At 30.3% G+C, this 14,631-nt stretch overlaps 1 long non-coding RNA gene and 1 other non-coding gene across 2 annotated transcripts in view; both read right to left on the bottom strand.

The window, feature by feature from the left end:
* TRNAR-UCU lies at nt 1,217–1,289 on the bottom strand. Its single transcript has one exon. It is a non-coding gene; the product is annotated as a tRNA-Arg (tRNA).
* The window catches only part of LOC110266976, a 6,459-nt gene continuing 4,751 nt past the window's right edge, over nt 12,924–14,631 (bottom strand). Inside the window, exons 2-3 of the long non-coding RNA XR_002354261.1 lie at nt 14,540–14,554; nt 12,924–13,026 (exon numbers count right to left, since the gene is read on the bottom strand). This is a non-coding gene — a long non-coding RNA (uncharacterized LOC110266976). The remainder of the gene's footprint in view (nt 13,027–14,539; nt 14,555–14,631) is intronic.

Here is a 14,631-nt window from a genome sequence, read left to right as displayed (position 1 = left end):
AGCATTACATTTTATAATTGAAAACTAAAGAGTGATGAAGAGAATAATTAATTAGATAAAAAGAGAAGAAAATGCAGTTTGTCTTGGAAAATATATAATATGAATTTTCATAAAGGACTAAAGGTGTGAATAAATAATTAAATATATAATTAACTACCCATGAATTATTCTAAGTGATGATACACGTTGTACAAGTATGTTTTCTTTACCAATTTTGAAAGGTTCATAATTTACTCAACCTCCCTTTTTTTCTTATTTTTTTGTTATTAGCTCTGTTAGTGTTGGCATTATTTATAAAAAAGCTTTTTTCTTAGCTTTGTCCGATTATTCATTCCACATTTATTATTATTTATTGTCCTATTTTACCCTTTTGACATTAACGAATGGTGGATGCAAATAACATAAAACTTAGAATACAATTATGAGGTTCTAAACAGAAGACAATGCAATTATTATCATGATAATGTTCATCAACAAATTTGATTATGACTTCTCTTTAATTTAGGGACTACATACACAACTTTTAGCTACTCATAATTTGTTGACATTTTTATTTTTGTCTGTTCTCTCTAAATTGCAAGCATTTAATTAATTAATACTTGACAAATTCATGGACCACCAATTTGTTAATCACAACTAGCTAGCTGTAAATGTTGTTTTTATTCTATATAGGTGTAATGGTATAGAGAAATTAAGAATAGAAAAATGGTTTAATTATTGTGTTAGTTCTATAATTTTATCAAATTTATAATTAAATTTTTATAATATTTTTAATTAAAATTTTATATTGTTTTTAATTTTGTAATAAATTAAGAGGTATTTATGTAATTTTTTATAATTTTAGAACAATAATTAAGTGTGATTTTCAAAACTAATTAATCAAATATAACTTGAACTTCAGTTGTTACAAGGTACCATGGAATAATATATATTATATAGCATCCCAAAATTCAATGGATTTGCATTAAGATATTAAAATGCTACACATCCATGCCACCTTGAGAACTATATACGATGTTAACTGCATACATTTCTTAGAATAAACAAAAGTATCTTATCTTATACCTTGAAAAAGACTTTTCATTCCAATAAACACATAATAGTCCGAATGCATTTTGTTGATATATTATAAAGACCAAAAACAAAAAGCACAACATATATAATTGTTAAGATTATAAGTAAATGTAGTTCAAAAAAATGGTTAAGAAAAAGGATACACGCCCAGTGGGACTCGAACCCACAATCGCTTGATTAGAAGTCAAGCGCCTTATCCATTAGGCCATGGGCGCTCTTGCCGTATTGTTTACACTCATTCATTTAAAACAGAAAGAGAAAGAGTGAGAGAGAGAGAGAGATTGGAAACTTAATTTGAGACTTCCTTAATCCTTAACTCTAAAAAGACATTCTAATTAATAATCAAGTTAGTAATACTTATATGTGCGTAAAGTAATATAAATTATTATTAGAGATGTGAGATATATCATTATACTAAGGTAAGTGAATTATAGAAAATGCAAAATTAGAGCATAAGACATGTTCTTTGTTAAGAGGTAGAATGGAGGATGACTCATATAGCTATTATTTTGATGAGGTATATAGTTGTCGTTGATACTTTGACTGTTTGGTTATACTAAAATCATCGTTACTTTGACAAATAAAGACGAGTTATAACTCTTGTTTTATTTTTTAAATAGATAAAAAAATTATGTATTACTTTATTTATTTAATTCTTTTTTAGTTCTTAACAAGTCTTAAATATAAAATATTGGATTAATAATCAAATTCATTTATGAAAAATCATTCAATTTTTAAATTAGTTCTCAAATGATTTTTTTAGTCATATTAATTTTTGGAAGATAAAACTTAAGTCAAATTAGTCTTTTTATTAGTTAGATGATGAGGTGTCATGTTAAGTGTCACGTAACATGATGACGTAGTAGGATAATGTCACGTGTCACAAGATGATTAGTTGACGTGTCAGGTCAGTGACACCTATCGCGTCACACGTCACTTGACATGTAAAAATGTTATTTATAATCAAAATTGTCCCTAAAAGTCAAGACATAAGTCATTTTCATCCCTAAAATTTTTAAAATTAATCAAATTAGTTATTATATAATTTTTTTATTTTTTTTCATAATATTAAATTTGAATTTGATTAATTTTTAAAATTTTACGAATGAAAATTACTTACGTCTAGATTTTTAGGGACTATTTTAATTATAAATAACTTTGTTACATATCAAATGACACGTGACATGCTAGGTGTCACTGACCTGACACGTCAACCAATCAGCTGGTGACACGTGGCATAACTTACCACATCATCATGTCACGTAGCACTTAACATAACACGTCATCATCTAACTAACAGAAGGATTAATTTGACTTACGTTTTATCTTTCAAAGACTAATATGACTAAAAAATTTATTTGAGAACTAAATTAAAAAATAAGTGATCTTTTAAAAACGAATTTGACTATTAATCGGTTAACCATAAAACATATGTTAAAAATAAAAAAGGCAAAAGTACAAAAAGATAAAATTTGGAAGTTTTCAATAAAATTTAGTAAGTAAACATTTATTTCTTTATAAAAAATACATGCACGCTTATACATAAATATATAAGTAAAAACCTTTTATTTTTTTTTAAGTTAGAAATGATATTCAAACTCAAAATTTTTAGGTGAAGATAAAAAATTTATGCTATTTAAATTATAATTTGTTAGCAAAAGAAACCTTTTACTTATTCATATATATTGTTTGAGTTTAATATGACAAATAGTATTACTTTAAAAGTATACACCAAATAAATCTTTAAGAAAGTTTAGATCATATATTTTTATCTTAAATTTTTAAACTTTATAAAAATAAGATATATAGGTATTTTTATTACATTTTTTAAAATTTATTTGTCTAAATAAAAACAATAAATCTAATTAAAATAGAGATTTATGTATTTTGATTTTATAAAATCCAGCAACTTTAACGTAATAAGAATTTTTTGAAGACGAAAACATTCGAAACGAAATTAGTTTTTTATTCTTTAGAGACTAATTTGAGTATATATTCTTAGACTTGGTTTTGTAAAATTTTTTGAAGAGGTGCATGTACTTTTTAAAAGTTCAAGCTCCTCATTTTGTATTTGGTAAATAAAAAAGATTATGTACTTATACTTACAACTTTTAAAAATTGGGGTACTTTTAAAAGCATCTAAGATATAAATTTTTAAAGTTGATTTATATTTTTTAAAATTTAAAAGTCTAATATAACCTCATATGTTAATTAATTTTTAAATTTAATGCTTGCACTTATGTCTATTATAATATTTTTAAATTTTAAAAGCTATTTTAAAATATGGGAATGGAAGCGCGGAAGAGATGCGGAGAAAAATGACAGAAGTTATTAGAAGAACAACAAAAGAAAAATTTGGTGAATATAAAGGGATAGGACCAAGAGACAAGGAGTCCTGGTGGTAGAATGCGAGTGTAAAAGAAAAGATAAAGATAAAAAGAGAGTGCTTTAAAGAGCAGTCTGTATGCCGCAATGCAATTAATTGAAAAAAATATAAGGCGGTTAAGAAAGAGACAAAAGTGGCTGTAAGTGAAGCAATAATAAGAGCATATGAGGGTTTCTACCACTCTTTGGACACGAAAGAAGGAGAAAAATGTTTATATAGAATCGCAAAGAGCCGTGAAAAAAGAACGAGAGATCTTGATCAGGTTAAGTACATAAAGGATAAGGATGGAGAGGTGCTGGCTCAAGAGGAGAATATTAATAAAAGGTGGAAGAGTTACTTCTACGAGTTATTTAATGAAAGACATAAGACTCTTTCAAATCTTGGTCGGTTATGCACAAGGGAAGAAGATCAAAACTTTGACTACTATCGAAAGATTCGAGACTTCGAGGTAAAAAAGGCTCTAAAACAGATGAAAAATAACAGGGTAGTACGACCTGATAATATCCGAATTGTGGTTTGGAAGGGCCTTGGAGGAAAAGACATCAATTAGTTAACCAAGCTTTTTAATGAGATTTTAAGGTCAAAGACGATGCCTGATGAGTGGAGAAAGAGTATCTTGGTACCTATCTACAAGAGTAAGGGAGATATACAAAGTTGCGAAAACTATAGAGGGATTAAGCTCATGAGCCATACCATGAATTTATGGGAGAGGGTGATAGAATGGAAGTTGAGAAAAGAGACACAAGTAACAGAGAACCAATTTGAATTTATGCCAGGAAGATCGACCACCAAAATGATATACCTGTTAAGAAGGATGATGTAGAGGTATCTCAGTAATAAAAGGATCTATATATGGTGTTTATTGATTTGGAAAAAGCGTACGATAGGGTGCCAAGGGAGGTATTATGAAAGGTTTTAGAAAAGAAGAGAGTAAGGATAGCATATATTCGTTCAATTAAAGACATGTATGATGGGGTCACAACTAGTGTGAAGACTCAAGGTGGTGTGACAGAGAAATTTCCTATTGGTATAGAGTTACACTAGGGATCATCCTTAAGTCCATACAGTGGCGGAACTTGAAACAAAATTTTGGGGGGCCAGATAGAAAATAATTGTCAAAATATTTTTGATATGGACTCCATTTAAGATAAGCTCGTCTAATCTCATCTCTCTGGTTTGGGTGATATTGCCAAATTTAAAGCCGTTTTTCAAGATCTCGTTCCAAAAAAAGCTAAAGTCATCAGATGTAACTTTTTAAACTTTTGAAGGTTATATCTCACTTTCTTTATGATTTATTAAAGTAGAAGAACTATCTATAAAAGTTATATGTTCTCCTTCTTAAATATTAGCCTTCCTCTTAAAAAATGTATCAATTCTTTAATTTTTTATTATTATTTTATATAAAAATTTAAATATATATTCTATAAAATATGTAAAGAAGAAGTTAGAAGGACAAATATTAAAATTTATAATATTTATTAAATTTTTTTTATCAATTTATACAAATATAATAATATTAATACTTATTGAATATTCTATTATTTTTTATCATATAAAAAATTAAATTAAATAAATAGTAAAATATAAAATAATATTAAATTAAATAAATAAGAATGTTTATTGAACTTATTAGATACATTAAGTCATAGTAAAGTATTTAAGTCAATTGAACTATTTTTTATCTTTTGAAAAACTACTACTAAATTTTTTATAAAAAATTTGGGGGGTCATGGCCCCCCTTGTCTAAACTAAGCTCCACCACTGAGTCCATATCTTTTCACATTAGTCTTGGAAGTACTCACAGAGCACATCCAAGAGCCTGTGTCATGATGCATGCTTTTTGCCGATTATGGGAGAGTTAAGGAAAGACCTAAATAAGAAGTTGGACTTATGGAAAGAAGCTCTAGAAGTGTATGGTATGCGCATAAGCCGTAGCAAGATGGAATATATGGAATGTAAGTTCGGTTTGAGAAGGAAAAACCCTAATATAGAGGTGAAGATGGGAGAAAACATCCTACGAAAAGTTAAAAGTTTTAAGAATCTTGGGTGCATCATACAGGATAATGGAGAGATTGAAAATGATGTAAATCATAGGATCCAAGCAGGTTAGTTGAAATAGCGGAGTGCATCTGGTTTTATACGTGACAAAAAAGTGCCTTTAAAACTTAAAGGTAAATTCTATCGCGCTGCTATAAGACCGGCTATGCTTTATGGTACGGAGTGTTGGACGGCCAAAGGGGAGCACGAATATAAGTTAAGTGTGGCAGAGATGAAGATGTTGAGATGGATAAGTGGTCATACGCAATTGGATAAAATAAGGAACGAAGATATAAGGGAGAGAGTTGGAGTAGTACCCATTATGGAAAAAATGGTAGAATCGCATATCAGGTGGTTTGGACATGTGAGAAGAAGACCGACAGAATACCCAGTTAGGAGGATGGATAAAATGAAAGATGAACAATGGATGAAAGGTAGAGGAAGACCTAAGAAGACCATCTATGAGGTGGTCAAACGAGATCTACATGTAAACGGTATCTCTATAGACATTATACATGACAGAACTTAATGACGTTCTTTGATTTATGTAACCGACCCCACCTAGTGAAACAAGACTTTGTTGTTGTTGTTATTGTTACTAAATATAAATGCTATAATTTTTAAAAAGTTATTTTTTAAAAATTAACTTTTATAAGCTACTTCCAAAAAATAAAAACCTTACCAAATTAAATCTTAATTTAATTCAATGCATTACGATAGTGTTTATTTGCCAGCTTTAGTGTGGGAATTTTTTGTTGCCCAAATGTACCCCATAAACTTTCAAGGTTATAATGTTTGGCTTTTAAGAGATAAAACCAAATAGTGTAGCAGTTAGCTTTAATTTTCATTATTTATTTATTTATTTGTTGCCACAGTTATATATATTTGTAGTAGGAACAGAGAAATGAACAAGAGGCAAGGGGGTCCAAGTTTAATGCTAAACAGCTAAGCATTATGAACAATGAATGAACCATTTTAACCACCCTTTTTCGCTTTTAATATATTGTCCTCAAGTACTTCGCTATAATTAATGTGGAATTGTCAATTGTGTGGACAAATATGTCAAGTTAATTTCAAGCCTCTTAATTAATTGCCTCTGTCCATCCCTAATAATCAATCATCACCTAAGCCAAATTAATATTTTGCCTCTCGCAATAATGTTAAATTCTTATTAAATCTCTTGAAACATATTTTTCATAATAATAATGTTTTAAATTATTAAAATATTTTTTATGTACTTGAGGTATTAAGTGTATTATCTAAATATTAAAAAAAAATACATAGCAAACATATATATAGCAAGTCTTTTTCATTAGAAATTGATATTTTTTTTTTTTTGAGAAAAAAAATAAATTGACTTAACAAGTACTAGCACTACAACTACCAATTAATTACACGAATTCCTCATGCTATAAACAAATACTACCATGGGAGGGTATGAATCAGGAAGCTTTTTCCTAATTTATTTCACAACACAAATCATTGAGATTCAGAATCCGTATATGTATAAGGAATTCCTTTACTATTGAAGGACAAAAATTATTTGCTCATGTCTCATCCTTTCTTTTTTTGTAACAAGGTGCTAATAACCTCTAAAAAAGATTTTCTCTTCAGTTATATACTTGTGTTTGTGTTGCTTTCTTTAATATGTGGATCAATGGTTGAATTCATTTAATAATTTTTTATATTGTTTTTTTTATCGACTTAAATTTTTAGAAAAAGTGGTTTTATAACATAGTATCAGAATTTTGTTCTAAAAATTTAGAATTTGATTTTTGGTAAATTTTAAAAAAATAAAAAAAATAGTATTCGGTAGGTCGAGTACCAGACGGATCGGATTAGTATCCTGGTTGATGAGGGGGAGGTCTCACCTGGTCGTAAGTTAACGGGTTGGAGTAGACGATATCCCGAGCACTTCGTGTGAGGGGGTGTCATCTGCAAAGACACTCCGACGCTCTAGTCAGCAAAGTGTGTAGACAAAAAAGGGGTAAATGGTATGTGACGTACCTTGGGGGAAGGGTATGACATTCTCCATATATACCGTGTCAGAGGTGGGCCCTGCAAGGACAGGCTCACCTTCTTCGATACTTCCTTCGCACAGTTGTAGCAAAGCTGTCAGGGACGCGTGTCCGGGTCGACTACTGACCGCTTCACTCCTGACCGTCCGGGTCGGGTGGTGTTCGGGTCGAGCCGGCTCACAAATGGTTTGGGGCAGACCGTAACAAATATTATAAGACAAATAAAAAAAATTATTGTACAAATTAAGTAATTTAATGTATTACAATTTGACATAAATAATTATATTTTTAATAGTCTAATACATAAATTATATTAATATAATTCAACTCGTATGCAAATTTTTTGGTGTGAAGTTGATATTTAAGAATCGTTAGATAATTTGATAAATTTATTAACTAAATTATTATTTAATAATTTTTTTTTTCATAAAAAAAATCACTTAACATTTTTTATTTATATAATTTATAAATTTTATATAAAAATAATTATACATATAAAAATAATCGTTAGATTTAGACAGCTGGATGAAGACATCAGACAACAATTTTGAGGGGGGAAGGGGTAGGAGTGTTGTTTGGATCGGTTTTGAGTAAAAACTCATCCAATTCGAACACTAGTTTTACTTGAGCTGCGGTTTGAATTGGATGTTTTTTTTTAAATAGATCCGATCCGATCCAATTTCAAGCGATTTAGATTATATTGGATTTACGGTTTTGTAAATTTAAAAAATTAAATACATATAACAAGCCTCAACATCAAATTTTAAATAATCAACAATGACATAACAAATCTCAACAATATCTTAAAAAAACTAAGATAACATAACAATGGAAATAAAATTCTAGGTTAGTTAAAATAAGTAAATAAATAATATTTTGGACATAAAATATTTATTAAATAATAATAATACATGAATAATATAAAAATGCATAACAAATTGAACATGTTAAAAGTATAATTGTAAATATAATAATAAAATAATAATATTATAACACATTGCACGATTTGGATTGGATTGGATCGGTTATGAAAAGTAGATCCGAAATCCGATCCGATCCAGTGGTTTGCAAAAAATAGAATCAAATCAAATCTGAATTAGTGAGGTTTTAGTTAGTTTTCGATTTGAATTGAATTAGATGAACGGTTTAATTTAGATCGGTTTGGATTTGAGAAGGGAAGGGGAGAGGGGGAAGGGGGGAATTAAATAAATAAATTAAAATATTACATAAAGTTGGTTAAATACTTAAGTTTGGGTTACAAAATTTGCAGATCGAATTGGCTTTCATTCTCGTGGGTTGAAAAATTAATTATCTATAGTCAACGATAATTTTAAACAACTTTGTAAGCTTATTGACTTGAAGAAGTATTTACCAATCAAATTTCTATTGGTTTATTTTAAAAAATACTAATTTAATAAATCAGTCTAGCACATGATCGTGCCATCTTGCTTATTTCTTAAATTTTGATTAGTTTGATATTTTTAACTAATCATATTTTTTAATATATTCTATATTCATATAGAATAATTTTAAATTTATTAACTTATTCAAAGTTAAATTAAAGAAATAATTATATATTATTGTGTATTAATATAATCGATCATACATTGATTTTTTTTGTGACAAAAACCATTTTATGGGTAATAAATAAAAAAAATTAATCTCTTAATCGATCTTGTGAAGATATTTCTTGCTAAACTCCTATTATGAATATCCTTTTAAATTATTAAAATATTAGTATTTCAAAAACACTTGAAATTCTTTTTAAAATTTATTGGAAACTTCAATTCCTCATGTTCTAGAATTCAGTGAAGTGTTCCAAATCTACGAGCTCTATTTATTTATTTTTAAGGTAAAGTATTAAATTGGTCCTTACGTATGGACGTAATCATGTTTTGGTCTTTAAAGTTTAAAATATTTTATTTAGATTCAAAAAAGTTTTATTTAGTAGTTGTATTATGAGGTCAAAATTAAATCATTAACGAAATGTCCTACATAACAGCAATACAAGAACAAGATCGATAATCTAAAAACCAAATACAAACTCCAAAAGCACAAAATCAACCGTAAATGCATCAATACATTTATTTATCATTCTCTTTAGTTTTATAGAAAATATTTCATTTAAATTGTAAAAAAATGATAAATAAATGAATTAATGCATCTACAGTTGATTTTGTATCTCTGGATCTTGTACTTGTTTTTTTATATTACCGACCTTATTCTTGTACTGTTGTTACGTAAGATATGCTGTTAATTATTTAACTTTGACCTTATGGTGAAACTATAATAAAATTAAATAAAACTATTTTAGATTTAAATAAAATATTTTAAATTTTAAACACTAAAATAAAATTATATCCAAATATAGAGGATTAATTTAGTGCTTTGTCTATATTTTTATTTAAATTTAATTTTCTTTTGTTAGGAGTGTCGTCACAAAGAATTTCGAAACATGATTACAACGGCATATTCCGATTGGGACATGTGAGTATGTGACGAATATTCATATTCAAATCCTTAAAAAACCAACGGCTCATTTTCCGAAACACAATTCCTTTTATAATTTTTTGAGGTTAGCTTTTCTGTCTTTGAATTTTGTGACATGCTTTTCTTTTTTCTTTTATTCTCTTTTTTCTTTATCTTTCTGTCAATCCTTTCAACCGAGCGTTAAAAAATTGTATTAGAATTTGTAAAAGAGTTGTAACGAGGCAATTAATTAGTCAAATATTGTGAATTGATTTGAAAGGGAAAATGATTGAATTAGCCAAATGCATTAGTTAAGAAAATTGGAAGAGATACGACCGTTATTGTAAATCACGTTGTTAATCAATTAACAAGTAATATGGTGCCACGTGTATGTATATAAAACACACATTACATATATCATATCAAATCCATGAGAGAGGGAAATAGGAGCTAAATTATATACGCATTAATGATAATATATCGAAGATGATTTATACACATTAACGGACATATAACAATTATCATTCAATCATACGGTAGCCAAAAAACTCTAACTCAAATGATAATTTTTTTATACTCACTTAAAAATTATGGGTTTAAATATAATTTTTAATTAAGGTTATGAAAATCAGACCAATTATTAAATTGGTCGACTAATTGATTCAATAATTCAATCAAAATCGAACTATGATTGAATTTTTTTTTATGGTGACTTAAAAGAAAATAAACAAAAACTAAGAAAGAAAAAAAAACAAGAAACTGCTTAAGAAAGGCAGTCTCGCTGAATACTACTCTCAAACTCCTTCCAAGGCAATGGAAGCTCCACTTGGAGAGAAATAGTCCTCATTGCAGTCTTTGCCATGATGTCTGCTACTGTATTTGCATCTCTCAAGATCAACCGAAGATCAGCACGCCATTTCCAAGACATGATATCTCGGATTTTTAACACCAAAGGATCAATAAACCCAGAGCAATCTTGTAAATTATTGACAATAGTAAAAGCCTCCACACAGTCTGTCTCACATATAATGTCTCTTTGTCCCGAGTCCCATGCTAAAAGAAAGCCTCTCCAAATAGCAAACAACTCTCCTTGCAAAATGCTACGACTCTCAATTGTTCCCAGACAGCCTCATTGCCACATTCCCTTCCAATCTCTGCTAACACAAGCAAAACCAACTCGAGCACCACTGCCAGGATAGCTAGCATCACAATTAATCTTAAAGGTACCCACTGAGGGGGGAATCCAAGAGCCACTAATGGTTGAGGGGATAGATAGTCGTTGCAACTCAAAAATATTTCGGAGCTCCTTTTCTAAGGACAAAGTCATACCAATCACCTTGTCTGTGGTCCAATGCTCGTGAGGATGAAAGATCTCGTTATTTCTCGAACACCAAATCCACCAGAGACCAGAAAAGAATCTAAAGGGGCGCTGTTTGCTATTATGTAAGAACCAACTCATCAAATCCACTGGTTGATCGGAGATCCCTAAAGGTTGCCAAACAAGTTGGGCTTTTGGACAATCCCGAATACAATGTAAAACCGACTCCTGACTTGAGAAACATCGTGGACAGCTATCCGTGTGCGAAATGCCCCTTCTAAAACGAAATGCAGCAGTAGGAAGAGCCTCCCGAAGACATAGCCAGGCCAAAAATTTGTGCTTTTCCGGAACATGTTGACGCCAAAGCCAAAACCAATTACCCCTATCCTCCCAACTAAACATCTTCTTACTGAGCCATAAATAACCACTATGAGCATCATAAACCTTTGAGGCTGCACCAGTCCAACACCAACCGACCTCTGAACCAGCTTGAACATCTGGGTTGTAAGAATTAATGTTGCTCTGCAGAGACTGATTCAGAGGAGAATAGATATTCTCAAGGTTCCACTGTCCAGATGACCAAAGGTCCAAGATCCTGAGATCCGAATCAGAAATGTGAACATAATCCATCTCCTGACACAGTCGCCCATCTCTTCTCCATTTAGAAAACCAAAAGTTCTGTTCCAAATCCCCAATGCACCAACTAAAACCTTCCTTTAGGATATCCCAAGCTCGACATATACTCTTCCACACATAAGATCCCCTTCCTCGAGACTGACTAAAACAATCATCCTTAGAAGAATGGTATTTCTCCGTCAACAGTTGAACCCATAGCTTGTTGGGATGGTGAAAAAGTTGCCAAACTAGTTTTCCAAGAAGAGCAATATTGGCACAAAAATGATCTCTAATTCCCAGACCTCCAAACTTCTTAGGAGTGACCAACACTTTCCAGTTAACTAGATTCAGGCCTCTACCATCAGCTTGACCCTTCCATAGAAAGTTTCGCATCATGGAGGAACTTGCTGTTTTTCAGCTTTACAGAAAAGAAGCAAATCATCGGCAAACATCAAATGAGAAATTCTTGGACCCCCTCTAGAAACCGCAACTGGCTTCCACAAGCCCTTATCAACTTGCTGATTAATAGAATAGGACAATCTCTCCATACACAACACAAACAGATACGGTGATATAGGATCTCCTTGCCTAAGACCCCTGCTCGGAGTAAAACTATTTAATCTATCCCCATTCTAGAGGATAGACAGTGAGGAAGCAGTGACACAACGCATAATCAGATTGACTGTCGGAGGAGGAAAGCCAAAACTCACCAGGGTTTGTTTCAGAAACCCCCAATTCAAAAATATTTTATATAAAATTCAAAATAAAAAAATTGAAAAGCAGATTTTGAGTGGTCATCGAATTGTAAAAGAGTCTTTTGTATTTTCGACAACAAACAAACCACACAAGCGGTCAGCACCTATTGAAAATAAGATCATTCATTCATAACAAAGTTCTGTTATAGGGTTTGAACCAACGATGGGTTTAAATACACTTATCTTGAATTAAAAACAAGATCATTCATTCATAACAAGATTATCCATTGAAAACTCTTCTTCCAATATCAAATCAGAGCTAGATCCAGTTGAAGAGCACAAGTATCTCAATTGCATATTGACATATTCATTCCCAGTAAAGTACCATCAACAACTCAGAATTAGAAGTGTTACCTAGATTATTTCTTTATCAATAATAGACTTACCATTGTAATTATTTTTTAGTTAGAGTACATAAAGAGTACATAGTATATAAGGTGTCATTCTCTTCAACAATGATACTCTCCCTCTCTCCCTCTCTTGAAGGCAGAAGTTGGTAGATTCTTGACTTGAATCTTGCATTCCTCACACTGAATCCATATTAAGTGGGATCCAGTGTCCAATGCTAACAGATAAGATTTGTAAGAGATATCACCCTCGATGGTACCAATACCAATCTTTACTACCAAAGGATTTACAAGGTTAAAATGATAAAATGGAGAATTTGGGGGAATGGGGTGGTGGAGGAAGGGGTGATGACATTAATGATAAAACCATGAGGAAGAGGAAGAAGGCTAAAATCATCATTTTCATTAACAGTGGCAATGCCATATATAAATTAGATATTGTTCTGCACACACATATATATATAGGCAAGCAACATCATGGTATCATATCAATTACAAGTGCTTTAATTAATGGTAAGGACTAAGGACACAAATTCAGAAACTGGTGTCACATTTAACAATTCTTTTGCTAATTATTACAAATATTTGATAACAAAAAAAATTAGCCAAAAATAGTTAGAAATTACTTTATTTGGCATTTATAAATATTAAATAAAATTAAAGTTTAGCTATTTTTTTTTACCTTTCTAACATTATGGTAATTTGTTCACCATTCACATATTCTTTTACTAGTATATAATAAAAGAAGCTACCAAATCATTAAATACTCTAATAGTGAAAGAGAGAATAATTTGTTACCATCAACAACTCAGAATTAGAAGTGTTACCTAGATTATTTCTTTATCAATAATAAGTTTACCATTATAATTATTTTTTAGTTAGAGTACATAAAGAGTACATAGTATATAAGGTGTACTCTAATGGGATTTTTCATTCTCTTCAACAATGAGACTCTCCCTCTCTTAAACAAAATTTGTTGAGTTATTACACCTTATATACTATGTACTTTTTATGTACTCTAACTAAAAAAAATTACAATGGTAAGCCTATTATTGATAAAGAAATAATCTAGGTAACAAGAAGAATTAAAAAAAATCAGGAACCAAAATCAGAATCAATATAATAAAACTCAGAAATAAAAATTAATATAACAAACCAAATTTTTAAGTTTAACTAATTTTACTCGGCAACAAGCCAACAACTAGTAAATTAACCCAGAATTAGAAAAAATAACACAAATAACTCAGAAAATTACCAATAATCAACCATAATTAACCCAGAAGTCAGAATAAAATAACAACAATGCAGCAGCTCTGTTAACAACAATGAACAACAAAAAAATTTAACTCAGAAAATAACTAATTAACCCAGAAAAAAATAATCAACAATCACAGAGAGACGGACAAAGCAAAAAAACGCTGACAAGAAACGAACGGCGTGAGCGATGGCGATGAGAGAAGTCCACGACTGAGTTGAGGCGCGCCGGTGGGAGCCATAAGAGAGCTAAACTTAACAAAAACAGAAAAATTCAGCAACTCATGTTCTGGAGCTTGAAGGTGGCTTGACCTTCGATAAGGTTTGGTTCGTTTGAGAGCGAAACTGAAGATATGGT

Source organism: Arachis ipaensis, chromosome B09, assembly GCF_000816755.2.
Source record: "Arachis ipaensis cultivar K30076 chromosome B09, Araip1.1, whole genome shotgun sequence".
Lineage (NCBI taxonomy): Eukaryota > Viridiplantae > Streptophyta > Magnoliopsida > Fabales > Fabaceae > Arachis > Arachis ipaensis.
Note: the sequence above shows the minus strand (reverse complement) of the source record. Positions and strands in the feature narration are given on the sequence as shown.